At 47.5% G+C, this 14,945-nt stretch overlaps 1 protein-coding gene across 2 annotated transcripts in view; it reads left to right on the top strand.

Annotated features, from left to right (window-relative positions):
- ALDH16A1 (aldehyde dehydrogenase 16 family member A1) overlaps positions 1–14,945 on the top strand; it is a 124,825-nt gene that overhangs the window by 86,208 nt on the left and 23,672 nt on the right. The window lies entirely within an intron of this gene.

Here is a 14,945-nt window from a genome sequence, read left to right as displayed (position 1 = left end):
GCAGTTTAGGCTGCTTTCATATATCAGTTTTTTTACATCAATTGCAATCCGGCAATTTTTGAAAAATACGTAACCGGCAAAGATCAGTTTTTTCTCATAGACTTGTATTTGCGACGGATGGCCTCCCGTTTCATCCGTCGTTCGCCGGATCCTTTGGAAATATCTTATCCGGCGGCCGGACACGACACACAAAGCAACGTTTTTTGTGTCCGTCGAAAAATCGGACAGCGACGGATTCGTCACTGTCCGTCATTTGTTAGGATGAAAGCCTATGGGCGCAGGATCCATCGTCATCCGTCAAATGACGGATGCCGGCGACGGATCTGGTTTTTTTCAACTGAGCATGCTCCTGACAGGTTAAAACACCAAAGAAAGAAAATAACTGGCTCACATGAGGACCGCCCCAGGAAAGGAAGACCAAGAGTCACCTCTGCTGCGGAGGATAAGTTCATCCGAGTCACCAGCCTCAGAAATCGCAGGTTAGCAGCTCAGATTAGAGAAAAGGTCAATGCTACACAGAGTTCTAGCAGCAGACATATCTCTACAATAACTGTTAAGAGGAGACTTTGTGCAGCAGGCCTTCATGGTAGAATAGCTGCTAGGAAACCACTGCTAAGGACAGGCAACAAGCAGAGACTTGTTTGGGCTAAAGAACACAAGGAATGGACATTAGACCAGTGGAAATCTGTGCTTTGGTCTGATGAGTCCAAATTTGAGATCTTTGATTCCAACCACCGTGTCTTTGTGCGACGCAGAAAAGGTGAACAGATGGACTCTACTTGCCTGGTTCCCACCGTGAAGCATGGAGGAGGAGGTGTGGGGGTGCTTTGCTGGTGACACTGTTGGGGATTTATTCAAAATTGAAGGCATACTGAACCAGCATGGCTACCACAGCATCTTGCAGCGGCATGCTATTCCATCCGGTTTGTGTTTAGTTGGACCATCATTTATTTTTCAACAGGAAAATGACCCCAAACACACTTCCAGGCTGTGTAAGGGCTATTTGACCAAGAAGGAGAGTGATGGGGTGCTACGCCAGATGACCTGGCCTCCACAGTCACCAGACCTGAACCCAATCGAGATGGTTTGGGGTGAGCTGGATCGCAGTGTGACGGCAAAAGGGCCAACAAGTGCTAAGCGTCTCTGGGAACTCCTTCAAGACCGTTGGAAGACCATTTCCGGTGACTTCCTCTTGAAGCTCATCAAGAGAATGCCAAGAGTGTGCAAAGCAGTAATCAAAGCAAAAGGTGGCTACTTTGAAGAACCTAGAATATAAGACATATTTTCAGCCTAAGGCCTCTTTCACACTTCCGTTTTTGACCATCAGTCAAAATCCGCCAGGTTTTTAAAAAAACGGATTCGCCATTTTTTTTTTTGCGGATCCGTTTTTTTCCCCATTGACTTGCATTACTGGCGGATCTTGATGAATGGCCATCCATTGGATCCGTTTTTGTGAGGATCCGCCAAATTTTTTGCGACCGCCGGCATGCCTGGACGGAGCATGCAATGTTTTTTTTTTTTATGTTGGATCCGCATTTTCCAGTGCGCATGCCCGGAGAAAGGAAGTCAGGGAGAAAATGAACCCTGAAATCCTTTCTGGCAGACGATAAAAATTCTCTCTTTCTCTTTCCCTTTCCCTTTCCCTCTCTTTCTCTCTCTCTCTTTCCTGCGGATCCGTCAAAAAACGTATCCTGTGGCAGGCGGATTTTAATTGACACAAAAAACTGAAGTTTGAAAGAGGCCTTAGATGGAGAGACTGACGTTCTCATCCCAAAGATAACCTATAGGATAAAGATCTGATGACTGAAGATCTGGAAAGCAAGGGAAACTCCGCTGTCCTGTTCTTGGAACCAATTCATGACTTTCTGCCCTTGATTTCCTGATGACCTGTCATGTAATTTTTCCAACTTGATAACAGCTGCTGTGAATGGGTAAACTTGGCCTGATTTAGTAAGGGGTCCATTGTTTGCTCTCTCTTGTCTATGGAGTTTGGCCTTTCTGGTTTCCTGGAATGATGGGTTGCAGACATGTTTGTAGGACCACTGGAGCTGGTTTCAGTTGCAGTTTTATTGACTGCATCACTTGTTCCTCAGACAGTCTAGACCCATTTCATTGACAAGTTATTCACAGTCCCCTTTCCTTTTCTCTGGATGCTTCTTTCTCAATTGCACCATTTTCAAAATACTCTTAAAGGGTTTTTTTGGGTTTAGCAAAACCCTTGGCCCCCAGGTACAGTTTGTTTAAAAAAAAAAATAAATCTTTACTCACCCTCCCCAGGTCCTTCTCAGTCTACATCACTGCTCCCAATAACATCAGCACTGTGGACCATAATAGACAAGATGATAATGCTGCAGCCAGTCTGTGAGATGTAGTAGCTTTGAGTGACTCTTGTCGTCTACTGTGTCGTATGATTGGTTGCAATGGTGTCAATGTGATGTCAGCACTGCAGACAAACACCAGGAACAGCAGCGGAGACTTAGTGATGGACTGGGGAAGGATGAGTAAAGCACAGCTTGTTTGGAGGAGGAGAGAACTGAGGTGTGGCGTTGGTGTCCAAGCGCTGCCAAGAGGAACGGTGGACTGAGTGTAGAGGATTAGATTTATTTTAAAAAGCTTTAAAACGACGCGTTTCGCAGTTAGAGCCACTGCTTCATTTAAAACCAACTCAGAAACTCGTTGTTTTAAAACTTTTAAAAGTGAATCAGAGGCCTGTACTTCCCATTCCTTGCCTGTAAATGGTCACAAACTTTCCCCAGAACAATCAGTGGGGAGAAGGAGATGCAGCTGCAGTAGAAGACTGTGTGACACTTGTGCTGTGAGAGGGAAGAGAGGAGACTCCAAATCCACACAGCATTTCTGTTTGCACTAAATTAAAGGGTTGTCAGGAACTTTAATATTGATGGCCTATCTTTAGGATAGCTCATTAATGTCTGATGGGTGTAGGTGTGACACCCGGAACTCCCCGCAGGATCAGCTGTTCCTGGTCGGAAATTCTGGAGCTACATTGCACATCTCCGTTGACTGAGTAGTGGCCGAAGTTTTGGTATTACACATCCACCACCTATTGATTTGTATAGGTGGCAGAGGTGGAGTACCTGGTCGCGGCCAGAATACAGTCAGCCGAGCTCTGAAATTGAGCAATTCCAAATCAGCTGATCGGCAGTGGTGCCTGATTTCACACCCCCACCGATCACACATTGCTAACCTCTCCTAAGGATAGGCCATCAATGTTAAAGTACAGACCACCCCTTTAAAAGGAAACTTTTGCCTTCTAATCCTAGAGCAGGCTAAGGTAGGCACAGAGACCCTGATTCCAGAGATATCACTTAATGGGCTGATTAATCTGCAGGATATTATCACTAGAGGACTAGTTTTCTCGTGCCATATAGTCTTCCTGTGCTGTGTAACCCCGGCTCCACCACTGATTGGCAGCTTAGTGTCAGTGTACACAGGAATCTGCCAATCAGTGATGTGGGTGGGGTTATACACAGCTCAGTAGGCAGAACAGGGAGATTGGAGCTGATAAAACAGTGATTTTATCAAAACTGCTGATATATCACTGGGATCAGGTTCTCTGACCCTGCTATCAGATGGGGTAGCAAAAACCTGGTTATAGATTCCCTTTACCATTGGTAATTCCAACAGATGTTTTCTCAATATTGCAAAACCGTACAGACAGTGTATAGTATAACATGACTATAGGATAATAGAGAACTAAAATTAAAGTACAAACCTAGAAAATCCCCTAATAAGTGTAAGTGACTGAAGTGCACAAAAGGGATAAAAAAAAAAATCTGATCTCTGCAGAAGCCGTGGTGGTAATGTTATGTGGGGCCTTGTTGTCGGAGACTCCTACTTGCCACGAACATGTTATTTTCACACTGTTTGTTCTTATCTTTAGACTTGAATTTTCACATTTTGTTGGGTTTGTCGCTCTCATTTTCAGTGTATTTTTACTTTTGGTATTTTCTGCAATTCCACTCGTAAGTAGGGTTTTTGTGTGCGTCCAAATGTCTTGCAGCTTTTTCATACACATATACATAGTATATATTAGTATTCTGTGGGAGTGAAGAATTCCATTATCTTTTAGCCTTTTTTTTAACCAAAAATGTCCCCTGCAGCAGCGGCGCTCCCTCCTTAGTCTTTGTAACTTGATGCCTTAGAAAGTGCCTGCCCTGCAGACAGGACAGATATATATCTTTGTACGTGTTAGCCAGTAGGTAGAAGAATATTTAGAATTGAGAGTCCTCAGTGGTTGATACCTTTTAATGGCTAACTGAAAAGATGGTAACACATTGCAAGCTTTCGAGACTACTCAGGTCTCTTCATCAGGCTAAACTAATACAACATCTGAAGAATCACATATTTATGCACAACACAGTACAGAAATAATGCAACAGAAAAGACAAGTGATGTGAAGCAGAATTGTCATTATGGGAGAGGGTTAAAAATAAATATTGGAGCAGTTCATAGATAAGGACCGTGAAAGTTTATTGCCCTCTGATGGAGTCTAGTTCTGTGTTGTGATGCACCCACAAGGTCTGAAGAGCAAATTCCCTAATTGATGTAAAAAGACATAAATCCATGCGACACATTCATTCCTGCACTGAATGTGTTGAAAGTTTTCATAAATTTGTACGCCGAGATTCTTCTGTCTCTGAGTCTCTAGAAGTTCCCTTTTAATACAAGTAAATTAATGTCCATCATGCTATGGCCAGGGATACAAAAATGTTTTGCCACAGGTAGATCCATTCTTTTTTCTCATTGTGTGACGATGAGCATTCATCCTTGTTCTCAGTTTTTGCCCTGTCTCTCCCACATACAGACCCCCAGTTGGACATTTAGTACAAATAATTAAGTACACCACATTAGATGTGATGCAGCTGAAAGTATCTGGGATCTTGTAGTCCTGATGTGAGTTGGGAATCTTTATCTTGTCCGTGGTCATTATAAATGGACAGGTTTTACATTTTTTCTGGTTGCAAGGAAAGGTTCCTGCAGCTGTTGGAGAGGACAGGGAGCTTCCGACAATTATGCTTCTTAAATCTGGGGACTGCCTAAAACATAGCAGTGGGGTGTCTGGAACTATGGATTGTAATCGGGTATCTTTTTGTAGTAAAGGTTGTAATTTCCGTGCAGCTCCCCTTAGCACTTCCAGATTTGGGTTGTAGGTGACTACTAGAGGCACCCGGTTATTTTCTTCTTTAGCTTTGTAATGTAGCAGGTGATTCCTTGACATTCTGGTGGCTCTTGTCATTTGGTTTTCAATTGTTCTTGGATGGTAACCCTGATTCAAAAAGGTCTTTCTGAGGCGACCAAGGTGTTCATCTCTATCCATGGGGTTGGAACATATACGATTGTATCTGATGGCTTGGCTGTAGACAATAGAGTTTTTTATGTGTTTTGGATGGAAACGGTCCCATTTAAGGCATGTTGGACGGTCGATTGGCTTCTGATACAGCGATGTCTCTATTTAATTGTTCCTTAGCTTAATGATGGTGTCTAAAAAGTTAATTTCAGTGCTGGAATAGTTGAGTGTTAAGTTGATGGTGGAATGAAATTGATTAAACTGTTCATGGAACGTCTTTAGCTGTTGCTCAGACTCCGTCCAGATGATTAAAATATCATAAATGTAGCAGTAGTAGGCCAGAGGCCTGATGGGGCATGAGGACAAAAAGTCGCTTTCAAGCTTGGCCATGAAGAGATTTGCATACTGTGGAGCCATTTCCTTCCCACAGCTGTGCCAGTCTCCTGTAAATAGATCTTATTGTCAAATTCAAAGTAATTGTGGGTATGGATAAATTTTGTGAGTTCCTCCACAGAATTCGCATCATTCCCGGTGTTTTCCATGAAGACTTTGCAGGCATTTAATCCATCCTGGTGTGGGATATAAGAGTACAAAGATTCCACATCCATGGTGGCCAGGATGGTTTCTTCTGGTAGAGGACCTATTGCTGCTAGTTTATTCAATAGGTCAGTTGTGTCCTGAATGTAGCTGGGTGTATCCTTTACCAGGGGTTTAAGAATACCCTCTACCCATCCAGATACCTGCTCAGTAAGGGTGCCCACACATGAAATAATCGGCCTCCCTGGATTTCCAGATTTGTGGATTTTGGGAAGCATGTAGAATGTCCCTATTCTTGGACTCTCTGGTATCAGGTCATTGCCTCTTATGGATCCATCAGGCAAACCAGATACCAACTTGTTTAGTTCCTTGTAATAGTCCTGTGTAGGATCCGACTCCAGTAGCGTGTGTCCATAAGTTTGTCTGTTTGCATCCTTCATTTAGTCTGATGTGTTCATCATGACTATTGCACCTCCCTTGTCAGCAGGTTTAATGATGATTTCTTTGTTGGTTTTCAGAGACTGTATGGCCTTTCTCTAGTGGGCACTGATGTTGGATGCTTGTCTCCTGTTGTTGTCTATGATGGTGGATTTTTTAAATGTCTGAATGAGTCTATGCATTTATCCAAATGAGGGTTGCGTGCAGGTGGAAGTGTCCAGTCTGACCTTTTCTTGGTTGTTAGGATCCCTTTTCCCTCAGTCTGAGTGTTTTCTGAATCTTCTGTATCTTTGAAATATTCCCTCAGGCGCTGTCTCCTGAAATAATGTTCCATATCACTGCAGAGTTCAGTTTTATCTAGGGCCTTAGTGGGGCAAAATCAGAGTCCTCTAGAAAGCACGGCCAGCTCCACTGTGTTGGGTTTATTATCTGAGAGATTGATGATACATTTAGATGCTTTTGTGTCTGGAATGGAGTGGTTGTCCAAGTTGTCAGGTTTTGGCTTTGTTTTGTATCTGTTTGCATAGAGTCCTGAATTGAGGCGCAATCTGTGTAGTTTCTTTTCCTTGTTATGAATCAGAAATGGCCGTAGTTTGTTGTAGTATTATTGTAATTTTTGCTCTGTGCTTTCTGTAACTGTTTTCCTCAGTTTCAAATTGCCCTTGGACTTTATTCTTTATGCTGTAGCAGACATGCAATAGGTGGTTCCTTAGTCTCTCGGAAGTCCTATGACAAAGGTTTTGTGCATAATGGGTATTGTAGGTATGAAGAATAAGAATTGGGTTTGTAATCCAAGAGTCCTTTGGGAATTAGATTCTCCTTTTTGCATTTAGATAAGAAAAAAATGTCGCTGTCCATTTGTGCACGTTTCTTCAGAAGTGGTTTTAGTTCCATAAAGATGCCGTACATTCTGGTATCCTCCTTTTTGATACAGGAAAGATGTATATCTTTGTACCGTGTTAGCCAGTAGATAGAAGAATATTTAGAATTGAGAGTCCTCAGTGGTCGATACCTTTTAATGGCTAGCTGAAAAGATGGTAACACATTGCAAGCTTTCGAGACTACGTAGGTCTCTTCATCAGGCTAAACTAATACAACATCTGAAGAATCACGTATTTATGCACAACACAGCACAGAAATAATGCAACAGAAAAGACAAGTGATGTGGAGCAGAATTGTCATTATGGGAGATGGTTAAACATTAAAATTTTCAGTCCATATCTATGAACTGCTCCAATATTTTAGTCCTCTGATTGGGGTCTGGTTCTGTGTTGTGATGCTCCCACAAGGTCTGAGGAGCAAATTCCTTAATTGATTTAAAAATACATAAATCTATGCGACACATTCATTCCTGCATTGAGTGTGTCAAAGGTTGTCATAATATTATACCCCCAGACTTCTGTCTCTCTGAGATTTGAAGTTACCTTTTAATACAAGTAATTTCATGTCCATGGTGCTGTGATCAGGCATACAAAAGTGTTTGGCCACAGGTAGATCTATTCTTTTTTTCTCATTGTGTGGCGATGAGAATTCATCCTTGTTCTAAGCTTTTGCCCTGTCTCTCCACATACAGACCCCCAGTTGGACATTTAGTACAAATAATTAAGTACACCACATTCGTCTTGCAGACTGCATTAATGAGGGGCTGTCCATAGTAAACGCCTTGTGATCACGGGGATAAGACATTCTGTTCTCACACTTTTGTGTCTCACCATGTGCCTGCTCGCTTGTGATCGCCACTCCAGTGGATGAGTACAGTAGTCTAGCACGTCTGCTTAGTGAAAAAATATAAATCTTTTTTATTTCATACATGCAGCAGATATTGCTGAACATACGGAATAAAGAAGAGTGGTATTTTTTACCAACCGGATGTGCTGGACTACTTTACTCATTCCACCAGTACTATATGTACTATACTGCAATTTACCAATACTACATGTGTGTACTGTACTGCTATCTATCAGTAACACTGCTATCTACCTGTATTATATACTAGCTATTGAACCCGTTCTACGCCCGGATGGCGAACATTTTTATTGGTATATGGTCTCCCATCCTGGTATGTGCTGCCCCCCTGCTATCCTGGTATGCATGGCATCCCTCATCCATATCCTGGTATGTATGGTACCCCTCATCCCTATCCTGGTATGTATGGTACCCCTCATCCCGATCCTGCTATGCATGGCCCCCTCATCCCTATAATGGTATGCATGGCCCCCTCATCCCTATTCTGGTATGTATGGTCCCCTCACCCCCCCAATCCTGGTATGCATGGCACCCCATTCCTTATCCTGGTATGCATGGTCCCCTCACCCCTAATCCTGGTATGCATGGTACCCCCTCATCCCTATCCTGGTATGCATGGTACCCCCTCATCCCTATCCTGGTATGTATGGTTCCCTCACCCCCCAATCCTGGTATGCATGGTACCCCTCATCCCTATCCTGGTATGCATGGTACCCCCTCATCCCTATCCTGGTATGTATGGTTCCCTCACCACCCAATCCTGATATGCATGGTCCCCTCAACCCGTCTCCTGATATGCATGGTCCCCTCACCCCCTATCCTGATATGCATGGTCCCCTCACCCCCCAATCCTGATATGCATGGTCCCCTCACCCCTCAATCCTGATATGCATGGTCCCCTCATCCCCCAATCCTGGTATGCATGGCACCCCATTCCTCATCCTGGAATGCATGGTCCCCTCACCCCCAATCCTGGTATGCATGGTACCCCCTCATCCCTATCCAGGTATGCATGGTACCCCCGGATATCCTGGTATGTATGGTTCCCTCAACCCCCAATCCTGGTATGCATGGTACCCCCTCATCCCTATCCTGGTATGTATGGTTCCCTCACCCCCCAATCCTGGTATGCATGGTACCCCTCATCCCTATCCTGGTATGCATGGTACCTCCTCATCCCTATCCTGGTATGTATGGTTCCCTCACCCCCCAATTCTGATATGCATGGTCCCCTCACCCAGTCTCCTGATATGCATGGTCCCCTCACCCCCTATCCTGATATGCATGGTCCCCTCACCCCCAATCCTGATATGCATGGTCCCCTCACCCCTCAATCCTGATATGCATGGTCCCCTCACCCCTCAATCCTGATATGCATGGTCCCCTCATCCCCCAATCCTGGTATGCATGGCACCCCATTCCTCATCCTGGAATGCATGGTCCCCTCACCCCCAATCCTGGTATGCATGGTACCCCCTCATCCCTATCCTGGTATGCATGGTACCCCCGGATATCCTGGTATGTATGGTTCCCTCAACCCCCAATCCTGGTATGCATGGTACCCCCTCATCCCTATCCTGGTATGTATGGTTCCCTCACCCCCCAATCCTGGTATGCATGGTACCCCTCATCCCTATCCTGGTATGCATGGTACCCCCTCATCCCTATCCTGGTATGTATGGTTCCCTCACCACCCAATCCTGATATGCATGGTCCCCTCAACCCGTCTCCTGATATGCATGGTCCCCTCACCCCCTATCCTGATATGCATGGTCCCCTCACCCCCCAATCCTGATATGCATGGTCCCCTCACCCCTCAATCCTGATATGCATGGTCCCCTCACCCCCCAATCCTGGTATGCATGGCACCCCATTCCTCATCCTGGAATGCATGGTCCCCTCACCCCCAATCCTGGTATGCATGGTACCCCCTCATCCCTATCCTGGTATGCATGGTACCCCCGGATATCCTGGTATGTATGGTTGCCTCAACCCCCAATCCTGGTATGCATGGTACCCCCTCATCCCTATCCTGGTATGTATGGTTCCCTCACCCCCCAATCCTGGTATGCATGGTACCCCTCATCCCTATCCTGGTATGCATGGTACCCCCTCATCCCTATCCTGGTATGTATGATTCCCTCACCACCCAATCCTGATATGCATGGTCCCCTCAACCCGTCTCCTGATATGCATGGTCCCCTCACCCCCTATCCTGATATGCATGGTCCCCTCACCCCCCAATCCTGATATGCATGGTCCCCTCACCCCTCAATCCTGATATGCATGGTCCCCTCATCCCCCAATCCTGGTATGCATGGCACCCCATTCCTCATCCTGGAATGCATGGTCCCCTCACCCCCAATCCTGGTATGCATGGTACCCCCTCATCCCTATCCAGGTATGCATGGTACCCCCGGATATCCTGGTATGTATGGTTCCCTCAACCCCCAATCCTGGTATGCATGGTACCCCCTCATCCCTATCCTGGTATGTATGGTTCCCTCACCCCCCAATCCTGGTATGCATGGTACCCCTCATCCCTATCCTGGTATGCATGGTACCTCCTCATCCCTATCCTGGTATGTATGGTTCCCTCACCCCCCAATTCTGATATGCATGGTCCCCTCACCCAGTCTCCTGATATGCATGGTCCCCTCACCCCCTATCCTGATATGCATGGTCCCCTCACCCCCAATCCTGATATGCATGGTCCCCTCACCCCTCAATCCTGATATGCATGGTCCCCTCACCCCTCAATCCTGATATGCATGGTCCCCTCATCCCCCAATCCTGGTATGCATGGCACCCCATTCCTCATCCTGGAATGCATGGTCCCCTCACCCCCAATCCTGGTATGCATGGTACCCCCTCATCCCTATCCTGGTATGCATGGTACCCCCGGATATCCTGGTATGTATGGTTCCCTCAACCCCCAATCCTGGTATGCATGGTACCCCCTCATCCCTATCCTGGTATGTATGGTTCCCTCACCCCCCAATCCTGGTATGCATGGTACCCCTCATCCCTATCCTGGTATGCATGGTACCCCCTCATCCCTATCCTGGTATGTATGGTTCCCTCACCACCCAATCCTGATATGCATGGTCCCCTCAACCCGTCTCCTGATATGCATGGTCCCCTCACCCCCTATCCTGATATGCATGGTCCCCTCACCCCCCAATCCTGATATGCATGGTCCCCTCACCCCTCAATCCTGATATGCATGGTCCCCTCACCCCCCAATCCTGGTATGCATGGCACCCCATTCCTCATCCTGGAATGCATGGTCCCCTCACCCCCAATCCTGGTATGCATGGTACCCCCTCATCCCTATCCTGGTATGCATGGTACCCCCGGATATCCTGGTATGTATGGTTGCCTCAACCCCCAATCCTGGTATGCATGGTACCCCCTCATCCCTATCCTGGTATGTATGGTTCCCTCACCCCCCAATCCTGGTATGCATGGTACCCCTCATCCCTATCCTGGTATGCATGGTACCCCCTCATCCCTATCCTGGTATGTATGGTTCCCTCACCCCCCAATTCTGATATGCATGGTCCCCTCACCCAGTCTCCTGATATACATGGTCCCCTCACCCCCTATCCTGATATGCATGGTCCCCTCACCCCCAATCCTGATATGCATGGTCCCCTCACCCCTCAATCCTGATATGCATGGTCCCCTCACCCCTCAATCCTGATATGCATGGTCCCCTCACCCCCCAATCCTGGTATGCATGGCACCCCATTCCTCATCCTGGAATGCATGGTCCCCTCACCCCCAATACTGGTATGCATGGTACCCCCTCATCCCTATCCTTGTATGCATGGTACCCCCGGATATCCTGGTATGTATGGTTCCCTCACCCCCCAATCCTGGTATGCATGGTACCCCTCATCCCTATCCTGGTATGCATGGTACCCCCTCATCCCTATCCTGGTATGTATGGTTCCCTCACCCCTCAATCCTGATATGCATGGTCCCCTCACCCCTCAATCCTGATATGCATGGTCCCCTCACCTCCCAATCCTGGTATGCATGGCACCCCATTCCTCATCCTGGTATGCATGGTCCCCTCACCCCCAATCCTGGTATGCATGGTACCCCCTCATCCCTATCCTGGTATGCATGGTACCCCAGGATATCCTGGTATGTATGGTTCCCTCACCCCCCAATCCTGGTTTGCATGGTACCCTTCATCCCTATCTTTGTATGCATGGCACCCCATTCCTCATCCTGGTATTCATGGTCCCCTCACCCCCAATCCTGGTATGCATGGTACCCCCTCATCCCTATCCTGGTATGCATGGTACCCCCTCATCCCAATCCTGATATGTATGGTCCCCTCACCCCGTCTCCTGATATGCATGGTCCCCTCACCCCCTATCCTGATATGCATGGTCCCCTCACCCCTCAATCCTGATATGCATGGTCCCCTCACCCCTCAATCCTGATATGCATGGTCCCCTCACCCCTCAATCCTGATATGCATGGTCCCCTCACCCCCTATCCTGATATGCATGGTCCCCTCACCCCCCCAATCCTGATATGCATGGTCCCCTCAATCCTGAATTGCTTGGTCCCCTCAATCCTGATATGCATGGTCCCCTCACCCCCAATCCTGGTATGCATGGTACCCCCTCATCCCTATCCTGGTATGCATGGTACCCCAGGATATCCTGGTATGTATGGTTCCCTCACCCCCCAATCCTGGTTTGAATGGTACCCTTCATCCCTATCTTTGTATGCATGGCACCCCATTCCTCATCCTGGTATTCATGGTCCCCTCACCCCCAATCCTGGTATGCATGGTACCCCCTCATCCCTATCCTGGTATGCATGGTACCCCCTCATCCCAATCCTGATATGTATGGTCCCCTCACCCCGTCTCCTGATATGCATGGTCCCCTCACCCCCTATCCTGATATGCATGGTCCCCTCACCCCTCAATCCTGATATGCATGGTCCCCTCACCCCTCAATCCTGATATGCATGGTCCCCTCACCCCCTATCCTGATATGCATGGTCCCCTCACCCCCCCAATCCTGATATGCATGGTCCCCTCACCCCTCAATCCTGAATTGCTTGGTCCCCTCAATCCTGATATGCATGGTCCCCTCACCCCCCAATCCTGATATGCATGGTCCCCTCACCCCCATTCCTGATATGCATGGTCCCCTCACTCCCCAATCCTGATATGCATGGTCCTGTCACCCCCCAATCCTGATATGCATGGTCCCCTCACCCCCCAATCCTGATATGCATAGTCCCCTCACCCCCCCAATCCTGATATGCATAGTCCCCTCACCCCCCCAATCCTGATATGCATAGTCCCCTCACCCCCCCAATCCTGATATGCATAGTCCCCTCACCCCCCCAATCCTGATATGCATAGTCCCCTCACCCCCCCCAATCCTGATATGCATGGATCCCTCACCCCCCAATCCTGATATGCATTGTTCCCTCACCCCCCAATCCTGATATGCATGGTCCTCTCACCCCCCAATCCTGATATGCATGGTCCCCTCACCCCCCAATCCTGATATGCATGGTCCCCTCACCCCCCAATCCTGATATGCATGGTCCCCTCACCCCCCAATCCTGATATGGATGGTCCCCTCACCCCCCAATCCTGATATGCATGGTTCCCTCACCCCCCCAATCCTGATATGCATGGTTCCCTCACCCCCCCCAATCCTGATATGCATGGTTCCCTCACCCCCCCCAATCCTGATATGCATGGTTCCCTCACCCCCCCAATCCTGATGTGCATGGTCCCCTCACCCCCCAATCCTGATGTGCATGGTCCCCTCACCCCCCAATCCTGATATGCATGGTCCCCTCACCCCCCAATCCTGATATGCATGGTCCCCTCACCCCCCCAATCCTGATATGCATGATCCCTTCACCCCCCCAATCCTGATATGCATGGTCCCCTCACCCCCCAATCCTGACATGCATGGTCCCCTCACCCCCTATCCTGATATGTATGGTCCCCCTCATCCCTATTAAACTGCACACATACAAAAAAAAAAAAAGCAAAAAAACATTTTTTACTCACCTTTCTTCCCTGTGCTCCAGCGCTGTCCCGTTCTGCCGGAGGCCAGGGGCAGAGTGCGGAGTCGGAGTATGCGCATGCCCATACCGCGCTGTCCGGCGCCATATTGCTGAAGACACACTTGTTTTCAGTAAAATGGCGCCAGATAGCGCTATGCCCTGGTCTCCGGCGAGAAGAGAATCACTGCGGCAACGCTCCGCCCGGTCAGGTAAGTATGGCACTGGAGATCGCGGTATACATTCAGTGTCTACGCGTACCGTGATCTCCGGCGTCATACATACTCCTCTTACCTGTAACCGCTGGATGCCTTCTTCTGTCTGGAGCCAGACTGCGAAGGCGCGTCGCGCTTGTGCAATCTATAAAGGCTTCGGACAGAGTAACAATTGTAGCGTTATATTATAGATACTGTGCTGCTCTATGCCTGTACTACACACTAGCTTTGAATCGCTGTCTGCCTGTATGACATACGCACTGCACTACCTGTACTGTACTACTGTCTGCCTGCACTACCTGTACTGTACTGCTGTACATCTTACTTGTGCTACACATAATGTGCTGTACTTTACCTGTGCTGTATGTACAGTAATCCATTTCATTCGTATTTAGTGATTAGGTAAAGAGCAGTACTTTACTTGTAATATGTGTAAAATGCATTATAGTGCATATAGTACAACTACAGTACAGTAGTAGAAGTGTTAGAATAAGTAGAGAGCAATGCAGTACATGTAGTACAGGTAGGGAGCAGTACAGTACAAGTACAGGTAGAAAGCAATACAGCACATGTACTGGTAGCGAGCAGTACAGCACATGTAGTACAGGTAGGGAGCAGTACAGTACATGTAGTACAGGTGG

This window comes from Dendrobates tinctorius, unplaced genomic scaffold (assembly GCF_039654945.1).
Source record: "Dendrobates tinctorius isolate UK_male_01 unplaced genomic scaffold, ASM3965494v1 ptg000028l, whole genome shotgun sequence".
NCBI lineage: Eukaryota > Metazoa > Chordata > Amphibia > Anura > Dendrobatidae > Dendrobates > Dendrobates tinctorius.
This window is presented reverse-complemented; position numbering and strand designations above follow the sequence as displayed.